The sequence below is a fragment of the Marmota marmota genome, unplaced genomic scaffold, assembly GCF_001458135.2.
Source record: "Marmota marmota marmota unplaced genomic scaffold, marMar, whole genome shotgun sequence".
In the NCBI taxonomy this organism is placed as follows: Eukaryota; Metazoa; Chordata; class Mammalia; order Rodentia; family Sciuridae; genus Marmota; species Marmota marmota.
The window spans coordinates 29,994,850-30,017,069 of NW_025999982.1; the positions used below are offsets into that span (position 1 = coordinate 29,994,850).

At 31.7% G+C, this 22,220-nt stretch overlaps 1 long non-coding RNA gene across 1 annotated transcript in view; it reads right to left on the minus strand.

Annotated features, from left to right (window-relative positions):
- Window positions 1-6: 6 nt before the first annotated feature.
- Window positions 7-22,220, minus strand: part of LOC125617499 — a 29,932-nt gene continuing 7,718 nt past the window's right edge. Inside the window, exons 3-4 of the long non-coding RNA XR_007348547.1 lie at window positions 3,693-3,778; window positions 7-465 (exon numbers count right to left, since the gene is read on the minus strand). This is a non-coding gene — a long non-coding RNA (uncharacterized LOC125617499). The remainder of the gene's footprint in view (window positions 466-3,692; window positions 3,779-22,220) is intronic.

Below are 22,220 nucleotides of genomic sequence, written 5' to 3' on the forward strand. Positions count from 1 at the left end.
TGCATGTGCTAAGTGAGTGCTCTACCACTAAGCCAAAACCACAGACCCTGATTTATCATTTTAAAATACACTCTTTGAGATTTCTAGTTTCTAGCATGAAAAGATATTGGAAGGTGACATTCTTGTACTTACAAAAAGAAACAGTTAAAAAAGCTAAAACTTACAAATTTTATTAGACACACCAGAGGTCATTTAGTCCTCTATCAAGCATAGTATAGTAAATGAGACAAAACAAGCAGATTTACAGTGGAGAATCATATCACCCCATTGGTCAATTTCTTCACAGTGATAACTCATGTGAGAAGACATGTTAGCAGTACCTGCCCCAAATGTAATTTACAGGACATGACACTTTACCTATATGCTTTTCCATGTGTTCATCCTGTGGTAGGATGTGTAACTCCTGGAGACTTAATAATCTTCAGAATTAAATATGGAAATCATGAGAGTAGATGACAGATCTTGCTGGGAAATTTAAAAAGAAGAAAAAAGAGATTGTAAGTGAAAGATTTAGAAATCACCAACAAAGATAAACAATTTCTCCTTAAGAAGAAACTCCATATAATACTATACTGCAACAGCAAAAGGTCTCTGAGGTTGCTCTCTGTTTCAGTGTCCACTTTTTTATACCAAGTAAAATTGTTGAGTCCTGTAATAACAGTCCATTTAAGTTGTTTATGGACTATTAAGATTAGTATTTGCCTACACTTCTGTTTGGTGCACTGTCTTTGAGCAATTAATAGTCCCGCAATTACTCATTAATTCCAGGGAAATTTAGGTTGCGGCACTACCTGCTCTTTCCAATGTGGACACACTGACATCTATGGTCTATTTGCAGATACATGAGGTATTGAGGATGGGAAGTGTTTTCAAGATAGGACCCACAAGAATTCTAAAATGTAAATGAACTATACTATTTTTAAAAAATATGAATAACACTAGTACTGAATAACTTTATGCCCAATAACATGGAAGACATATGCCATAAATGTTATGGAAGAAAAATTACATTTCCAAGATAAAACTGTCTCAATATAGTAAGATATTGACCTAATTTTTCTTTTGGACACTAAAGTTTTTCCTTATTTATATTTTCATTTTTATATCAAATATTGCAAGGAAGATTGACATACTTGAGACATTTTTTAAATATAAATTGTTATTTGACCAGTTTCAGAAGCTACTGCTCTGAAGTAATATATTGTATGTGATAGAACCCTAAAGTCATATAAGTAGCTTCTGCTTCTTTAGACATTTTCTTTTGTAAGACAGCTGCTATGGCTTCTAGCTATTCAATCACCAGGGTATTTAAAACAAACAACTATACCTAAGTTTGTAAGCCCTACAGTTATTAGCTATTAAGTTTGTATTGGGTGTATAAAATGTTTATTAAATTTAAAGGTTAAATCTAAGTTTTTAAAATATTAATTAAAATAAATTCCAATATGATTCAGGCAAAAATGACAAAAATTACATTTATATAAAAATGATTTACTCTGTCTTAATTGTAATTTTTAACTTTAATCATTTTACTTTACTTTTAAAAAAAATATATCAGTTCTTTTTAGCTATATATGACAGTAGGATCCATTTTGACATGATTATAGAAGCATGAAATATACCTTGTTCTAATTCAGTCCCCAGTACCTCCCTTTCCCCTTTTCTCTTCCTAATCCCTCCCCCTTTCCTCTACTCCATTCATATTTCTGTCATTTACCCATAGGTATTTTTTAAAATTAATTTCTGGTGGATATACACTATGGTGAGATTCACTACATATATTCATATACGTACATAGGAAAGTTGTGTCAGATTCATTCTATTGTCTTTCCTTTCCCATACTTCCTTCATTCCCTGTTGATTACTCCACTGAATTTCTATTCATCTTTATATTTCTTATCCCTTCCCTTATTGTGGATTACCTTCCATATACTAGAGAAGACATTCAACATTTGACTTTTTGGTATTGGCTTATTTCACTTAGCATGAGTCTCCAGATCCATTCATTTACTAGCAAGTGCCATAAAGTCATTCTTTCATATGGCTGAGTAATATTTCATTGTGTATATATGTATCACATTTTCTTTATCATTCATCTATTGAAGAGCACTTAAGTGGCCTCCATATCTTAACTATTTTAATTGTACTACTATAATCAATGATGTGGTTGTTTCACTGTATCATGAATAAATACCTTTGAATATATACTGAGGAGCTGGATAACTGGGACAAATGGTGGCACATTCCTAGTTTTCTGAGGGATATCCATACTGCTTTCCAGAGTGTTTGCACAAATTTGCACTCCTACCAGCAGTGTGAGCATACCTTTTTGCCCGCATCCTCACTAACACTTATTGTTACATGTATTCTTGATAATTGCCATTCTGACTGGTATGAGATGACATCTCAGTGTAGTTTTAATTTGCATTTCTCTAATTGCTAGAGATGTTGCACACTTTTCATATATTTATGGACCGTTCATATTTCTTTCTTTGAGAAGTGTCTGTTTTGTGTCCTTTGCCTATTCATTCATTGGGTTATTGGTGTTAAAGTTTTTTTTTTCTTCTTTTTATATCCTGACTATTAATACCCTACCTGAAAAGCAGGTGGCAAGATTTTTCTCCAATTCTGTAGGCTTGCTCTTCGTGCTTTTGGTTGTTTCCTTTAATGGGAGGAAGCTTTTTAGTTTAATGTCATCTCATTTATTGATTTAGTACATTATTTTTGCTCTAAGAAAATACTTGATACCAGGGTTAGAGAGGGGACAGGGGTTAGCAAGCATGGTGGAATGTAATAGACATCATTAGCCAAAGTACATGTATGAAGACATGAATTGGTGTCAACATACTTTTTATACAACCAGAGATATGAAAATTTGTGCTGTATATGTATAATAAGAATTGTAACACATTCAACTGTCATTTATTTTTTAAATCAATAAAAATATAATAATTAACTATTAATTGACAGGTATGTTTGGTGCTGGAGATACAAAGACAAAAAGACACTTTAATTCCTAATTTCCATATCCTCTCTGCATATTCAGGAACAGGTAAGGGTTAAGAGCATATCATAATAAAGTGCTAGTGGTCGTTGGAACACAGGAAACTTGTAATGGCAGTATTTTTATATATTTCATTAACCATCATATTTCCCATTGTAGATATTATTTAAAAAAAAACATTTTTAAAGTAATTTTGGATACATGAACCAGAAAATAAATTTCATTTCAAATTTCTGCAAAAAATATGAATAAGTGATAAATTCTGCTTAAAGGAAACATGGAGATGAATCAGCTTATAGATGAGTAAGGTTTCCTAGGTAAAGAAGACAGTAAAGGAAAAGAAACAATAGGGGTTATTTCATCAAGCCCTAAAGCAGGAACATGTGTCCATTGTTAGGAAAAAACAAAGTCAAGTTATAAAACTATATTATCTTTGCAAATGAGAGAGGAAATGAAGCTGTGAAAAAGAAAATTGGAACTAGAAAGTGAATAATTTTTTTCAAGCTCAATAAAGTTTATTTAAGTTGATCTTAAAATACATGTTTACTTATCCTAAATTGTTCTTGTTTTCACCTCAAAACAATAATAACATGATATTCTTTATTTACTTTACAAGGTAGTTATGGGTAGGGAGTGGAAGAATCAATTTAAACACATTTTAAAAATATCTAGATGCAGTATTACACACCTGTAATCCCAGCTATTCTGCAGTCAGAAGCAGAAGTATCCCAAGTTTGAGGCCAGCCCCAGCAAATTATCAAGACCCTGTATTAACTGAAAACCAAAAGGAGTGGGGTTGGAGATGTAGCTCTGTGGCAGAGTGTTTCTGGGTTCAGTTCAACTCTAAGATGTTTAATTTAGGGCATATGTTAAATATTAATAAAGAAATTAAATTAGGACATCTTTAATATTTGAATAATAATTTTTTAGTTATATTTATAAATAAAGAGAAGAAAAGAGTACATTGAGATAAAGCATGAGATTCATTGCATTACTATATTATCATTTAGTGCAACATTTTAAAATTACTTTGAGCATAATGCCCAATCTTAGCTTTTCTCAAGTTATTTCTTTTTTTTTAATATTTATTTTTTAGGTGTAGATGGACACAACACAATGCCTTTATTTTTATGTGGTGCTGAGGATCGAACCTGCCCGTGTGAGGCTAGCGCTCTCCCAATGAGCCACAATCCCAGCCCCTCTCAAGTTATTTCTGTATCATTTTAGCAATAAGGAAATATTTTCTTGTATTATTAACTGGAAAAAACAAGTACAATAAGTTTTCCCCAGTAGTGTATTTTGTCAAAGTTTAATTTCTTAATTAACATTTGTGATTATTCTAATTTTTAATTAACAGTGTTCCAGTGTTTTGGAGTTAATCAAAGACATTGGCCCCATGTGATGTTATTGATAGCATGTAAGGCAGTGGAGAAAACAACATTTTCTTAAGATGACACAAAATTTGACAATGAAGTTTTTTTTAAAGAAATTCAGAATATAGAAATTTAATATAGTTGGTTGTAAATCTGAACCATTTATATTCCTCAATTATGTAGATTAGGGTTAATTATCAAGAAATTTGTACCATAATAATATTTTGTTTTATGTACAATAGATGTATTTTCCATACCAAATCATTAATACAAAGTCATAGGACAGATAGTAGCTTGATCTTTTGAAATTGCTGATGACATGCAATATTTATTGCTATTTCAGGCCCTGCAGTATAGTGCTTAAGATTATGTGTTTCAGTCAGATGCAGCTTGATTTGATACCTAGCCATGATTTTTACTATGTGAGTGGGTGTGAGTTATTTTATAGTATCTGAGTTTCATATTCTTTTTCTGCAAACTTGAGACAATAATATCTATACAAAGAGAATAAAATATGAAAAATACATGTGAGATACTGACATAATGTCACATAGTGTTTAGTAAAATATAATTATTAAATACCATGGCATCTTAAAGCATGCTGTAATCTTCTTAAACATTTTATTAAATTTTCATTTTTCAATATATATTTGATGAAAATTATTTGTAAAATATAATTCTTATTAAAAGTTTTTTAGAATTTTGGATAGTATTATATTCCCTATAAATATCCCAAAGAGGTTGATTACTCTCAGCCAAAGAGACAGATGAGACAGCAAAAGGAAGGAGATATGTCTTGACTTATCCCTGAAATAATAAAAGAGTAGGGGGAAAAAAAAAGGTTGCAAGACTACTGAGAGTCCTAGAAATACTACATCCCATGTTAGTTTAAAAAATTAAAAGTGCTTTGATATTAATTAACAAAATTGAATCTGGATTATTTCGGTCTGTATCACTTCTCTTACTACAAAATTCATTTTGGCAGTCCATACAATTACCCCTTCTAAACTATTCTCATTCCCATCACAGATTACTCAGGATTACTAGGAAGAGCAGGAGTTAGAAAACAAAACATACTCTAAAATGTTGTTTAAATAAAGCCAATAATTGGTGCTATTCTTTTTTCCTCTCCCATATATTACACTAAAGTTGAAGTGACTGCTCTTAAGTGTAAGTTTCAGATGCTAACTGTACACACCTGATGAATCTAGAGATTTAACGTTATCATAACAACCTAATAAATTCTTATGAAAAACAAGATTCACAGTCTCTTACCTTGTGTTTAGTCAAAGGAAAATAAGCTTTACAACTGTGTTATCACCACCAACTGAAGTTGATTTAAGAGATATGATTTTTTTTTTTATTTAAAGACATGACTTCCATAATAATTGATGCAAGAGAGACCCCTAGCAGTATCTGTAACTGCTGAATTCTTAAATCAATGATACAGACTTCACTGCCAACCAGCAAGTGTTTCTGCATTGATTAAGCTTTTTTTTCCTATCAAGAAAAGAGAGTATTACACCCTGTCTATTCCACATATTCATGAAATGATGTAATGTTTGCCAGAATATAGGAGTGGTATTTCACTTACTCACCCTGGCTGGCCAGCGAACCCAAACAAATGGAGTCATAGGAGACAATAAATTACAATGTGGATTAGGATAAATGCTTAGTTGGCTGGGAACCACAATCGTGAGGACCAAAACTCCTAACCATTCACTAACTCCTGCCACAGCTTTTCAAAAGAGGTATACTGAAAAGATACTCAAGACAAAACCTACCATTTTTAGTTTAAGGCATGATACCCAAATCTTGTCAAAAAGCCTTGAGCAACTACAAAATGCGGTTGTCAGAAATGGATTGAGAAATTTCTAGATTCTCTGGATACAGATTTTCTAGATTGACACACCAAATGTAAGAAAAGTAGTCTCAAGATAAAAAGGGATCCAAGAAATAAAAGCAATGAAATGCAAAGAAAGACCAACCAAAACTGCACCCCAAAACTTCCAGAGGATGAGATATCTTCCAAGTAATAAATGACAGCCCCAAACCCTGTTATTTTTTCCAAGTGGAAAGCACAGATATATTACAAAGAAAGATGATTTAAAAATTAAAAAATGATGAATTTCCAGAGAAGCAATACCTAATACTTACCATCAATTGGCCTATGAAGAAGAATGAAGGGCAGGGTAAATTAATTTACACTCTATCTAGAAGCCACTTTTTATTCTTCCCACTTTTTTATTCTTCTTCACTTTTAATTCAGTAAACTATTAAGTCTGACCTTCAAGATAGACTCTTTCAAACAGGAATATAGCTAAGCCCATAAAAGAAGGAAATCAATAGCATCAGGTATCAGAAATGTCCTACCCAAACCTTCTTGAGTTGTTTTGTCCTTTTTTTTAATTGATTATAAGAGGCATCTTAGCCTACAACAATGACATATGCATTTCAGCCATAGAGGCCTCCAAATTTTGAATATTAGACAATAACAAGTAAGTTTGGTTAAGAACACAAAGTTATAGAATAAACTTATCTTCTAGTCCACGTCTTGATTAATTCAAAACCTTTGTCTATTGAAGTTCACTGTGTAAACTTTATGCAATATGTAACAAATAACACCAGCCTTAGGAAGTGCTTCAAGTTTGTCCCTACCCCATAAACTTTAACAGTGGGAACCTTTCACATTTTCAAGTGAACCTATTGATTCTACAGTGAAATTAATGTTCCACAATCTATCTAAATATATAGAGAGAACCATATCCCCCATTCAGTTTTCTTATTCCACTCAATGCAAGCCAGAAAGGTCTCAGTCAGGTGTTTATTTTCAGTTTGTTTCTCTCAATTAACAGCTTTCCCAGTTTTCTCTCGAGCATATTCCCTTCCTATACCCCATTACTGGGTTACCTCAACTCCATTTGTTTTTATATTGTCCTTTTAGAGGCAAGACAAAACACAAAGGAAATATGAAATCTCTATAAAAAATAGAAAAATAAAACTAAATTTCAAAATCCATATGCAAAAATAGCAGTTTATAATCTAAATATCAATCTCTTCTTAGTATAGAATTTTTCAGTAAATCAATGTTTCCAGAACACAGAACACTCTGAACTAACATCACCCAAGAGAATTTTTCTCATATCAAGCTTTAGTAATGCTTTTAAGATCAAGCAATCAGAAAGCCAGACAATGCAGGGAGAGACCAAGCCCATCCCTTTTCACTCCCTGGACACTTGCTTTCCACATCAGACTTGACCTTTCTACCCCAACTAATAGAAAAGGTTTCTATTCTGTTTCTAGGTGTAAAGGTTACCAGACAGTAAGAGTTTAAAACATCAAACATCTATGTTTTATACTCCAGAGTTGTATAGTTTATGCATCATTCTCCATAAATAATGTTTGTTTAGGTAAGCAATCAAAATCCAGGGACATCTGTTAAAATTATTACATATATAATATCTAGTACCAATGGTCACTTTAGTAGGAAGTTCAATTATCATGTTTATAAGGTTACCCCAGTCTTTTCTCCTTTCTTCCAAAGTGTCCCCTCACCCACCAATAGTGCTACAAATTCATCACAGGACAGAAGCTTTAACTTTTTTATGCTTAATTTGCCAATTGGACTTACAAATTCTTATCATATTTTTGATATTATACATTTTCTATGATAATATGCAGTATAATATGCCTATTAACTTCCCAGTGAACACCAAGATTTGAGCCATTAAATGGGGACACGAATTCTGTCTATTAAGGTTGTTATTGTGACCTTGCACTGCAATATGTAGTCACATATCTGTGACTAACATTGTGACATTCTTTAACTAGTTCCTCTACTCTTTGTTCAGTCACTTTTACTTGAACTTATGTATATGTCTTGGTAGAGACATTTTATTATAGGATTTTCAATGGCCAAATTCATGTTTGTCATCTAATCTGTTCCATAGGCATTTTTATTTATTTTTTTACTTATTTTATTTGTTGTGGTATTGGGGGTCAAATCCAGGGCCATGTACATGCTGAACAAGCATTCTACCACTGAGTTTCATCACCAGCCTTTCAAAGGCACTTTATTAAATAGAAACTTTAAATAAAGTGTTATTAAATTTCCCAAATATTTTATAGTTAATAGTTTATCATTGATATGTCAAATTTTTATTTAATTCTGTCAATGAACAAACAAACCCATTGATACACATTGATTCACCATCACTCTTTGAGGCAGAGAATCTGATGATTTAATTACTTTTCAAACACAATTAATTTAAAATTGATGTGTCATTTCTGTCCAACAATAATGAAATTTTTCCATCTATGATACCTTCCCAGGGACTAAGAAAGTGAATAGAGGATATACTGTACATCATATGCCTATATCATAATGAAAATTTTTTCCTTATTTCTTTTATTAGTTCTTTTTAGTTATGCATAACATTAGGATTCACTTTGACAAAATCATAAAAATGGAGTATAATTTGTTCTAATTCAGTTCCCTGTTCTTTTCCTTTCCCTCTCCTTCTCTCTTCCCCTATTCCCTTCCTTCTATTCTACTGTTCTTCCTGCTGTTTATTCATAGGTTTTTTAAATTAGTGTCTTATAGATATACATGGTGGTGAGATTCACTGTGTTATATTCATATATGTACATAGAAAAATCAAGTCAGATTCATTTCACAGTTATTTCCTCATACCATTCCTCCCCTTTCCCCTTCAATCCCCTGTTTCTACTACACTGATCTTTTCTCTATATTTTTGTACCTCCAAGATGTTATTTTGAAATAGCTTTTGAATATTAGAGAAAACATTTGACCTTTTACTTTTGGGAACTGTCTTATTTCACTTAGCATGATAGTCTCCAGTTGTATCCATTTATGGACAATTACCATAATGACATTCTTATCTATGGATAAGTAACACTCCATTGTATATGTGTATCAGAATTTTTTCATCCATTCATCTTTTAAAGGGCACTTAGGTTTGTTTGTTCAATAGGTTGGCTACTGTGAATTTTGCTTCTATAAACATTGATATGGCTGCATCACTGAAGTATGCTGATTTTAAATCTTTTGGATATATGCTAAGTTGGATAGCTGAAAATTAAAAACTTCTTCACAGCTAAACAGACAATTACAAATGTGAAGAGAGAGTGAAGAGAGAGCCCAGAGAACAGGAGAAAAGATTTGTCACCTGCTCCTCAGATAGGGCATTAATATCCAGAATATAATATATGTTTTTCTAGAAACTGACTTCACAAGAAGTAAGGTATACCCAGTGCGTAGAACTATAGAAATCCAGCCTTTCCCCACATAGTAGTAACTAGATGTCAACAAGTTAAATGAATAGATGTTAATATAATATCTATTCATGAAAAAGAAGTCTAATGTTACCTGTAGAAATAGCATTCCATACCCTTAAGAAGAATTACTGAGTTTGAGGCAAAGGATGGAAGATGGGACTGTTCTTTATTCTTGAATTTGTGTTGGTCTAACCACATGTGATCTGCAGTAAATCCCTGCCCTATCATCCAGATGCATTGTGTCTGCTCACAAAAGCTTGCTGCCTCCATGGAATCCTGTCCTCACCTAAATAATGCCTTTTGTTCAATACTATCTACGATTCAAAAAGTACCTTCCTGATAATTAAGACTAAGAAGCTATGCAAATAGTGATTCAACAAGTGTCTGCTTAATAATGTCTGAGATGTTTAATAGAGTGCATTCAACTTTCAGAAGTCGTCTGACTTTCTAATCTAGTAGTCTTTGGGGCAATTGATGGTCTTATTTGCTACAATTTGCTTGTAAACGTATCTCTCTCCAGAAAGAAAAAAGTCATAAGACAATATTCCAGTGGTAGAAAAAAATTAGTCTTACACATTTTCACTCTCATCTCTCTCTTTTTTTTTTCCTTCCAGAGTTTAGGCCTGCTCTAGCCAATACGTTCACTGCAAGCCACATACTGAGCACAGCTTGAGCATTGGAAATATAGCTAGTCTTAATAGAGATGCATTATAAGTATAAAATACATCTGGGTTATGAAGTCTCAGTATGAAATTATTAATAGAGTTTAGCATACTAATGATTTTTATATTGATTATGTAGTGAAATAATATTTTGAAAGCATTACATTGAATAAATTATAACATTAATATTAATTTCACCTATTTCCTTTTACTTAATTAAATGTGGTTACTAGAAATTTTTAAATTACAAATATGGCTTCCATATATGGCTCACATTATAGTTCTACTGGACAGTACTGATGAAGATTTTCCTGAGAGCTGTAAAACAGCAGATGAATATATTGCTTTTGCTGCATTTTCTTTTGCCTTGTATTTGCTCTCAATTGACTTAGCTAATTGATGCCAAACAATGTCTACTTCATCCAAATTCTATTGGTAAGATTATCCTCCAGAATTTACCTCAAGTCTTTTATCTTTTTATACCAAGGATGAAGAGTAAACATTCATTATTTTATTTTCCTAATACAAGACTTTCATTCATTGAACTGAAGGACAATCCTGCTTATAACAAAATCTGAGGACATAAATAATCAGAGTGCCCAATCAAGTTACCATGCATTAAAGATCTTACCCAGTATCAAGCTTTATTGAAGAAGTAGGAAAGAAACAGGAAGAAGTGTAGAATTTCACAGGTGGTTCTCAAGACCTTTCCTTCCCACATGGGGCTTGTTTTCTCTGACCCAGATTAGGAGATAAGATCACTAATGAGTTTTATTAGTCATCTCATACAGCAAGGAGAATTTAATCCATATAATAGTGCCATTTTACATTTTAAGAGCATATAGCTTATGCAATATTGTCTAAGAGCTGTTTCATAAATTCATATATCTTAAGTGAGTTTATCATGCACAAGCTTAAACCAGAAACATACTATGAAGACCATTTAATAGATAAAAATGGTTCTCTTCACAAGTGTCCTTGGTTAATTCACTCAGAGGTCTACTCTCATTGTTTACAAAGAGGTGACTATTTCACCACCTCTCTTTTTCCCTGGAAAATTTCTCTGATAATTAGGGAAAACAGGATCATAGGTCAACTGTTTAAACTATTTTCTACCCATTGTAATTGGCCATAAATACTTAACATAAAACTACTATGATGACAATTCTTGGAGGAAAAAAAGAAAAGAAAGAAAAACGTTCCTTATTTAAGGCTGCTAGCGTGAGATGTCCATTGTCCAGATTATTTAAACTCATAGTTACCTTAGAGCTAGCTTTTCTCAAAGTGTTAATATTATCTCTTAAAATAAAAATAAATAATTCTACTGCCTCTTTAGGTTATCTGGCTTTCATGAGATTGCATTCTGAAACAAACACAGTAACAATATTTTGAACTTCCTTACTTACTCTATGTAGTCTCAGCATTTTGTTGCTTCCATTTATAAACATATGTACATATATGTTATGCATATATTATACATGTGCATTATGTAGGTATATATACATAAGTAAACATACTTTGTTGGGGATTTCATTAAATACTTTGTGCATAAATTACTTATCCACAGGTATGTGTAAAATATATATATATATATATATATATATATATATATATATATATATATATATGTTTAATATCCCTTTTTATTCTCCACATCAATCCCTGTGTTTGCAATTCCTGAGTTAAATTGAATGTAAGATTTGTCTTGCACATACACCACTTTTGCTGACAATTTAAGTCAACAATCCATGCAAACCTCATGTCTCTAAGTCCTAATTACCTGATATCTATATCTAATATTCGTGTGTGTGTGTGTGTGTGTGTGTGATCTATCTACTTCTATATCTCCAGTGGTTTCCCCAAACTGTCTTTCCTAACCCTGTGCTGAAATTTTCTCTCCAAGCTATGGCCATTAGTGCTCTAAATTCCACCTTCATGGAGACTCTTCTTTGTTCTCATAATTAACTAAATCTCCTGATCTGCCTTAAAGGCTTGAATGCATTTGCTAGTCTTGCTGATGTTTATGAGCCTGTGCTCACAGGTTCCCAATACATCTCTGACCCAGTGACATGCAACATCATGTCTCTTCTTCCTTCAGTGGCCCTCACTGTTCCAGTAATGCCAAGACTTTTAATGTTATCATTAAGCAGTCTTCAGAACACCAACATCAGAATGTATTTAATATATTATTTCTTCTTTACCTCAAGCGTAAATTTCTATTTCTTTATGACACCCCCCTCTACACACCAAGAGCAATTTAAACATTAGTTTTGTTTTCTCTTTGTCATTACACTTTTCTGCCATATGGAATTGTTGGGAATGAATAAATGATGGCAAATCGGGCTTAGAATTATGATTATCACATGGAATCAGCCATAAGTCTAATTCCTAACTTGAGGATCTTTTTGAAATCTGGTAGTTTTTAAGAATAAGCTAGTAAGTGTCAAATCATGGAGACCTGCACAGTTTTATCTGACAATAAGGTCAGAATTTACCCATTACATAGATTTCTTCATTTGAAATAAAAGGCCATTTTTAATTTCATTGGTATAGCATTGGTATTCATTGGTATTCAAGAAGAGCTTTTGAAAAATGCTAATTTCAATGGTATAGAGAAAGACATTTACATTTACTGAAAGAGAACTTATCAACATATAAAAATTATAAAATCAAATACACACACAAACAGGTATGTGTATGCATGTATATCAATTATTGACATACTGCTTTAAATGTTGCCCTAGTAATGACAAAGATATTATATAACTAGAAGATCATTTCCTTTTTCTTGCCCATTGTGAACACATTACATATAATTTGAGGTAGGTCAACATATTTTTAATTAATTAATTAATTAATTTTTTAACTGTTCTGTGATTACTTTTTTAAAATTTGTTTTAATTAGTTACACATGACAGTACAATGATCTTGACATATACATTTGAATCAGATGGGGTATAATTTCTTATTTTTCTTAGTGTGCAGGTTACAGAATCACATTGGTCATATAGTCACGTATATACATACAGCAATAATAAGGTCTATTTTATTCTTTTTAAGTATGCTTTTAGATTAGCCTTAATTAATCCATTTCATAGAAGGAGCAAGTGGAACATAATGTGAATGAATTGTTTATCTATAATAATTTCAAGAGTAATAGGCATAAACTCAAGAAAACCAAATTTCAAGCCATAATCCTAATGAGTAGATAAAGATATATCAGCATGATCCAAGAACCTCTGGGCATCCAGCAAATTGGCCATATGCTAATTTCACTCACAGAGCCATTTCCAGAAAGTAGAATGAAGCTGGACTGGGAAATACTTGAACTGTGTGCTATTGCAAGGCTGGTGTATCTGTGCTTTCTAGACATATGAAGCATATGAATCTAACTGAGGAGAAACTTCTAAAACTTCCAGTAAACAGTAAGTTACATTTTATAATGTATACGTTATCAAGACAGGTAGCTAATCTCTGGAAACATTTTCTGCTGTCATCCAAAATAATCTCCTTTTCATCAAGCAGTCACAAGAAGTAAGCAAACTATTACTATAAATATACAATAAGTGCCAGTTACAAAACCTTGAAACTCAAGAAAAGAGTTTTGAATGAAGAGAATGACATGAAACCTAGGAAAAACTTCTGGAATGTAGTTTTAGAGTTAGATTTGAAAGGTTGTGGAAAAGTTTTGGGAGAAACAGAAGAAGGACACTAAAGTCGGAGAAATAGCTACTATCAAATTCATGAAGCTCATTGTACAGTAGGACTATTTTCTAAATATATCTACCCAAAATTCGTATGTTGAAGCCTAATTACCAATACATAGGTATCACATTGGGGTTTTGAAGAGATTATAATGTCCTGAGGTCCGATATTTCTTGAATGGAATTAGTGCCCTTATAAAAGAGACCCACAGAGCTTCTTTGTCCCTCCATACCATGAGAACAGAGTATAAAGATGTCACCTATGAACCAAAACCAGGTACTAGCAAATGTTCTGATACGTTGATCTTGGGCTTCTTGGCCTTCAAAATTGTCAAAAATAAACTCATGCTGTTTATAAACTATTCAACTATTGTCAACTACTCAACTATTCAACGAATGATACTTCATTATAACAGCAGAAGTGGAATAAGAAAGATGGACAATCCAGTGGAAAAGTAACACTACTCACTATCTAAAGTATGAAGCTCTTCTGTGTTCTCCAATGAGTATGCTGATGTACAAGGAATCTAGATCTGATTTGCCTCCTGTAACTTCTTCAAGCTGTTTCTGGGCCTAAGTATACTTCTTCAGGCTGGGAGCTATTGATAGTTGAAAATGAATTATGTCCTATCCCTTGGATCTCAATTAGGTCCCCCTAGGGTGTCCTTGAAAGAGTCTTAGAAGTCTCAACATTGATTCAATCTTGAGGCACACCACTGGGCCTGGAGGATTGGACCCCAGAGTCATCTGTCAATCAATTTCCATCTCCCAGTAGCTGGATGAAGAAGAAGAAAATAATTGGATGCCCTTAGGGGGTTATCATCTGAAACTTCAGTTTTGATAAACATCTATTTCTTTGATCGTAATAAGGAGAAAAGACAATCAGGCTACAGGCACAACCAGAACTAAGTCTCTGAGTAGTAAGATATAGTATTCTATACATAGCTGCTCTGTGAGAATAGTTAAAATTTACTTTTCCAATTCCAGTTCTTTTTCAACTTTGATTATTTCTCTTTTCCCATACCTCTTAATCCCTACTTCAAATATATCTTACAGAATTATAGCATTTTTTTCTTTTATTAAAAAAATCAGACATTTTTCATATATATATATATATATATATATATAGTATTTGGGATGACTGAACTCAGGGGCAATTAACCACTGAGCCACATCCCCAGCCTATTTTATAATTTTTATTTAGAGACAGGGTTTAACTGAGCAGATTAGCACCTCACTGTACCTGAAGTTGGCTTTGAACTCATAATCCTCCTGCCTCAGCCTCCCAAACCACTTGGATTATAGGCACATGCCACCACATGTGGATCAGAACAAATATTTTAATTGGCAATTTTTTTTTCTATTTGAGAAAGTCATTTCCTATTGATGGTAAACTTTCTTTTTATCATTATTTTTATTCTAAGTAACAGTTAATATGAAATTGCATGTTCTATTTTCAGAATTCATTTCCCTATACAAAAACTCACCTTGGCTCTATTTTGACAAAGGTGTATATATATATATATATATATATATAATAAAAAGCAATAACAAAATTAAAATGAATCATTTCATGGTACTGATTTATTTTTTCAATTAAAACAAATGTATTTCATTATTTTGCACAGTGAACTAGTTTATTCTTTTATTTCTTCTTTTCTTCCTTTCTTCATTCTACATTTTTATAAATGATTTTTAGTTTTACAGTGATTTTGTTTGTTCACTTGGGTATAATTTTAGGATTGCTTTACAGTTCTTTTAAAAAAATTATCCTTTATTCAGTCTTCAACATTGAAAAAACCCTATCCCCTTACATTAAAATTTATATTGGATTCACATGAAATGATTATACAATTGAAATATTGATATGCTTGGCACCCTTCAATTTTTAAATTACACTCTCCCTTTCTAAGACCAATTTCTTGTTATTCTAATATGAAATAAAATATATTTAGCCATAGAGGAAAGTATTTTTTTCAACAATACAAGAATATCTTTTGCCATCCTTCTAAGTGTCTATGAAAACAAACAATTTGAATTAACATTATTTAAGACAAAAGCAAATTGTCTATGTGATGAATTTTATATTCTATAGCAAATTGAAATTCCATTCACTTGCTGGTCAAAGTCACCCTGAAACATTATTTAACTCTTAGAATAGTTTCTTTTTGTTCTCATAAATAAAGAAACTCAATGGTATCCAGGCTTTCTAAACTCTGCCATCTTTAAGAATGTACTCTTTTTCTTCATTATCTCAAAAATGCTGCCTGTTATGTATCACATCTTTATTTCAAACTAAATGAAGTAGGAATGCAAAGGTTATAAATGTTGCATTCAAGATGAAATGTTTCCTTTAAAGATTCCCAAATCTTGCCCAATTATTCCTAGTTACATTTCATTGTTTAAAATTGTTTCATTTAAATACTGTTAACCACAAGAATTGCTGAGAAATATATTCATCTTAGATCCACACATTGACACATTAAGTAAAATCATGTAATGTTAGTAAGCAAGAAGCGATGGATATATATTTGTAAGTTAACTAACCCATGTTTTTCTTACCTATGCTTAGCTTTTCCCTAGATAGATAATTCAGAAATCACTTATAAAATGTGAAAATAAGGTTGACTTTGAGTTGTTACTTTAAGTGTATTAAAGTTTTCACTATAAATAAGTGACAAATGTTTGAAGAAACAAATTTGTTTAAACTGATTTAAATGTTATGTAGTTTATACATTAATATGATACCATGATAATACCGAACTTTTATATTTTAATGTATAGTTTTAAAAATAAATTTCAATAAAAATAAATAATAAAAAATAAAATAGAACAACAACAACAACAACAAAAACACCCAATAAGAAAAAAATGAGGTTCTTACATAATATCTTATGAGCTACAGTATAGAAGCAAAACAGTTACAGCTTGCATTTTGGGTAAGAAATATCTGGATTTTTTTCCCTTCAATCTACATTCACAAACTAACTTCAATGAAGTATTTAACTTATGGTCTCAGTGTCTTGTTCTGCAATATATGGTAATTATTTGGCTACTCCATAAGGTTGCTATAAGGATTATATAAGTTAAAATATGGAAAATGTCAGCTCAGTGCCGGTGTAGAAGAAGTCCTAAATAGAGCTTAGCTATTATATAGCAACATGATTATGAAATTTTCAGAGTACAACTGAGTTATATAAAAATTTAGGATTTACACCTTCCTTGGAATGATAAATTCTTGCCTCAGTAAGATCACAGGAGTATTCTGATATTTCCTTCCATAATTCCATGTGTTTTTTTTTTAATTTTACATAGGATATTACATTAAAATGAATTTTACTTAATAATTGAAAATAATGTATTCATGTTAAATTTTTTAACATTATTTTAAATTTGTATTTAGAAACATATAAATGTTTCTAAATATAAATGATGATATTTGAAAATGAACAGAAAGGCTCATTGTGGTAAAACATTACGATATACTTTAAACTGGGGCATAAGTCTTCTTTGCAATTCCCCTAAAATGGAAAAAACATACTAAATGATGCCTACATGTGCCCCTTGAAGTATAAAACCTGAAAACAACCTGTACAGAATGTAGAAGAGGGACCCTACAGTCTGTTTCTACCAGTTCCCTTCCATATGCTCTGACCCTTTTTCCATTATCATTTTTGAATGTACAAAGAAAAATACTGATTTTCATACTTTTATGGTCTTTTATGGGAGATTTCATTTTGCCAAGGGTGAAAGGTGGACTCTAGGAAAACAGTATTTTCCTTTCATAGCTTCAATTCATGATTATTGAAAAAATTAGATCTGTATCTATCACTGGACAAATAAAGAAAAATATATCCATATTTCAAGACCCCATGATTGGGGATTATAGTGTGTTAACTTTCTGACTCAAAAACTTCCTGTGATGATAAACAAGAAAATTAAGATATGTAATTTGGATGCCCCCTAGCCTTCAATGTGATTTTAAATGTCATTAATAAGACCTGAATTATACCTACAAATATCAGGTTAGGATATTACCAAAACAAAAGGACACAAGAGGATATTGAATGGGCTAGGGACAGGAAGGATGACTAGTTTCCCTAGGTCTTTTTTTTTTTTTTTTTTTTGGCCCAGAAAAATGCATAATCATTTCTTGTGACTTATTATAAAAATAAGAAAGTAAGAAGCTTTTATTTTAGTGAGATATATTTTAAATTCTAATTTTCTTTTTTGTAATTGATTTTATTTTTTAAATACATGACATCAGAATGCATCATAATTCTTATTATACATATAGAACAATTTTTTATATCTCTGTTTGAACATAAAGTATGTTCACACCAATTCATGTCTTCATACATGTACTTTGGATAATGATGTCCATCATATTCCTCCATCATTGCTAATCCACTGCCCCTCCCTCCCCCTCCCACCCCTCTGCCCTATCTATAGTTGGTTAATTTCTCCCATGTTTCCTCTTAAATTCTAATATTGACACATAATTTTAATTCTTTCAACAAGGGCACTTTTCCTGTGAAGAAAATTCATCCCAGAATTTGGAGCCTGAGTTTCTTTTGTTTTTGTTTTTTATAAGTCAGAATTGTATCATTAAAAAGGTATTAAACCAGTAAGCAGGTTTTACTGATGCTTATACATATCACTAAAGAATAACAAGACTGATATTCAAGCATTTATTTGAAAAAGTACACTTCTAGAGACTTTCTATTGAACGTGATAAATTCCAGATGCACACACTTTACAATGGAACCTCTGATACTTCTGCCTGCTCATGACATAAGCATTTTTATAAATGTCATAGTTATTTATACTGTAAACACCATTTTTTTATTCCCTCTCTGACAAAATACTTCCTACCCCAAAGCAGAGAGTCTCTAAAGTTACTTTTGAATGGGCCATGTTCTAGTTTTCTTAAAATCAGCAGTTTTAAGTGCTCTTTTAAAATTCTGTCTTTCTAAATTCATTGACTTTTCATTAAACTGGTAATTGATTATCGATGATCTCTTCTCTGAAAAATAACAGTGTTTTCCCTTTTTGAACTACAGCTGTCTACTCTCCTGACATACTACATACAATCACAGCTCCCACTTCAAAATTACCATCTTCTTCTTTTATGTCATATTCCATTTTCAATTTAAAAATTATAATTTTACCTTCACACTCCTAAATGGCCAGTGCCCTATTAGAAAGAACTGACCTTTTTCTAGGCTGTGTGGCTGTATGTCTTCACTATTTATTCATCCATCTTTGTGCTATGGACCTCCACCCACTCTTTTGGACTTTTGAAAGAACCACCACCTGGTAAAGGTCAGTTACCTTTATCAGGAAAGCTCCATTTAGATAGCTCTTTAACTAGGAGACTTCTAACATTTTGCTAACCTCACTGCTCTTTAGAATGCCAGTTTTATGTACTTAGACTTGAGTATCATTTAATATTATTATCCTTTTCATAAATGATTTTCAAAAGCAGCATTATCCTCTGAATGGAGCTAGTTTATCAGTTTCTGACTTGGATAGACAATATTTTTAAAAAAAAATTCAAGCAAATTGGAAGAAAAAAATTAATATGTTAAATGCCAACTTGAAAAAGTTGACCAGTATACGTACATATCATGTTCAGCAAGAAAGCTACTTTTTCTCATGGGAGAGATAAATATAAAGGCACAAGAGCATACCTGTGGACATTTGATTAATCTTAAGAAGTTGGATACCGATGATACTCAGAAAAGTCTCATTAGAAAAATATTAACCAATGTGATTCTGCAATTTATACACATGGAAAAATGAGAATTCATACCCTATTTGAATCAAATGTATGATATGTCAAGACCATTGTATTGTCTTGAGCAACTAATAAAAATAAATTAATTAATTAATTTAAAAAAAGAAAAATATTCTTCATCTCAACTAATATTTATTTTCAGATTAAAATACTTGTCATTGGGCTGGGATTGTGGCTCAGTGGTAGAGTGCTTGCCTAGCATGCATGAGGTTCAATCCTCAGCACCACATTAAATAATAGTAATAATAATAATAATGTGCCCACCTAAACTAAAAAAAGTACATAAATAAATGAAATTTAAAAAAAAAAAATACTTGCCATTGTCTCACTTAACTACTTTTCCCAGAGACTCATTACCACTAAGCCTTAGTTATCTACCTATTGCTCAGAAGTCAGAAAAAAACTGATAACGACTATGCATACACATTATGTGAAAACAATCCAAAGATAAAATAATTAATGTATCACTGAGAAAAGCATGAGTCAGAGCTAACAAAAGTCATTAAATTCAAAACACAATAAATTCAAGAACTGTTTATTATCTGTCGAAATAATAAATCTCTGGAAGGAAAACTTTAGAGAAATTTTTTTAAAAATGTTGAAAGATTCTAAAAAAGCAGTTAAAAAATTTTCAGAAATGCAGAAACTAGAGTAGCATGAGGCTAAAATTCACCACCTCAAAAGTGCAGAAATATTTAAAGGAAGAACAAAAGTATTTCAGATAAATCCTTTTATTTCTTATGGTTATATGGATGTTAAAGAATGCTGAGTAATAATTCTGTTTTAACCATTTACATATATCCCCTAAGTTACTGAGAAAAAAAATAGCTTATAGAAAAATAGACTTCTATTACACTAAAAGAACTTAATGAAATTCCATTCTTATTAGAAGAGTTTAAAGGTTCATTTTAGAGAAAATTTTGAATTATTTAAACCAGGGCCCATAGTATACAAGATGAAGAGCATCTTATTTAATCTCATAGCTCTCTCTGAAGTTATATTAAGAATAACATCAAATTCTTCCAAAGGTTTAATCATATCAGTAAATTTACATGAACATGAAACATTCCTTTAGTTTGTGTTAAAAGAATTTTTTGGTTTCAAAAATTAATGTGATGTAATTATAAGGCAATGAGCCTGATATTACAGGTGCCATCAGAACAGAAATACCTTGCTTAAGCTTTATCAGGTCTAGGCACCTCAATCTTCTGCTTGCTTTGGCATGAAAAATTGGGTGCCATGGAAAGCATTTATGAGAAAAAGGGGTCCTTTATTTTGCTTCCTTGTTCCATCCCTGCCTAGCTCACCAGAGGAAACAGTGTAAAGCTTTGTTTCTCCACATCTTGTCTGAAGAACAACAGGAGCAACAACTAGAAGATGAGCAGAAATGCACATGCTCAGTCTGCAGCCCAAATCTGCATTCAGCAAGACCTGGGATTAAGTTTCTGTGAAACTGACATTGTGAATGTCAGATTGGCCAGGTTCTAAGGAACTTCTAGTTACTAGATCAGTGATCTTAGACAATATGTTTAACATTTCTGTGCCTTATTTTCCTCATCTGAAAAATGAAGAAGATAATACAGATTGAGCATCTCTAATCCAATAATATAAAATCCAAAATGCTCTAAGATCTGCTGCATTGTGAATAATGATGTAATGAAACAAATGTGCCAAATTCCACACCCCCAATTTTTATTATTGTAGTTACAGTGAGAAACAACTTTTTTTGGTTGTTATTTTTCATGTATTAAGTGTTGAGAACACTCATTTAACAACTGACAGTAATACTCATTTAAGTTATAACATATATACTTCAATATTATGGGGCTCCTTATGAACCATCCAAATATCATTGAATACAGTGCATGTATCACCCTAACTTTTGAATCCACAGTATGCTTAGATGTGCATGAGATAGCAATGGATTCTAATGAGAGTTTTTAACCCCATATTAACATATTTAAATTTATGTGATCTTTCTTTATGCTATTTATTTTGGGTATTATTTCCTGAATTACAACATGCCTAGTCATTTGCCTAACAAATAGTGTGAAAAAATAATCTGAATGTTTTCAAAAGTACCATACGTCATTTCAGTCTTGAATATTCAGATCTATTTTTACAAAATAATTTAAAAAGAATATATAGAGACATTTTGACCCACTTACTTGAGTTCTACATTTGTTGAATTCAATGTTCAAGGGTAACACTAATGAGCATTAATGTAATAGAATAATGATGTAAGGTTGTTGAATGTAGATGCAGTGTTGTGTACTTTGTTTTGCTTTGTTTTGGAGACCAACAAAAGAAAATGCATACTTTAAAATTTATATTACTATAGGTTTCAATTATACACAAACATATATATATATATATATA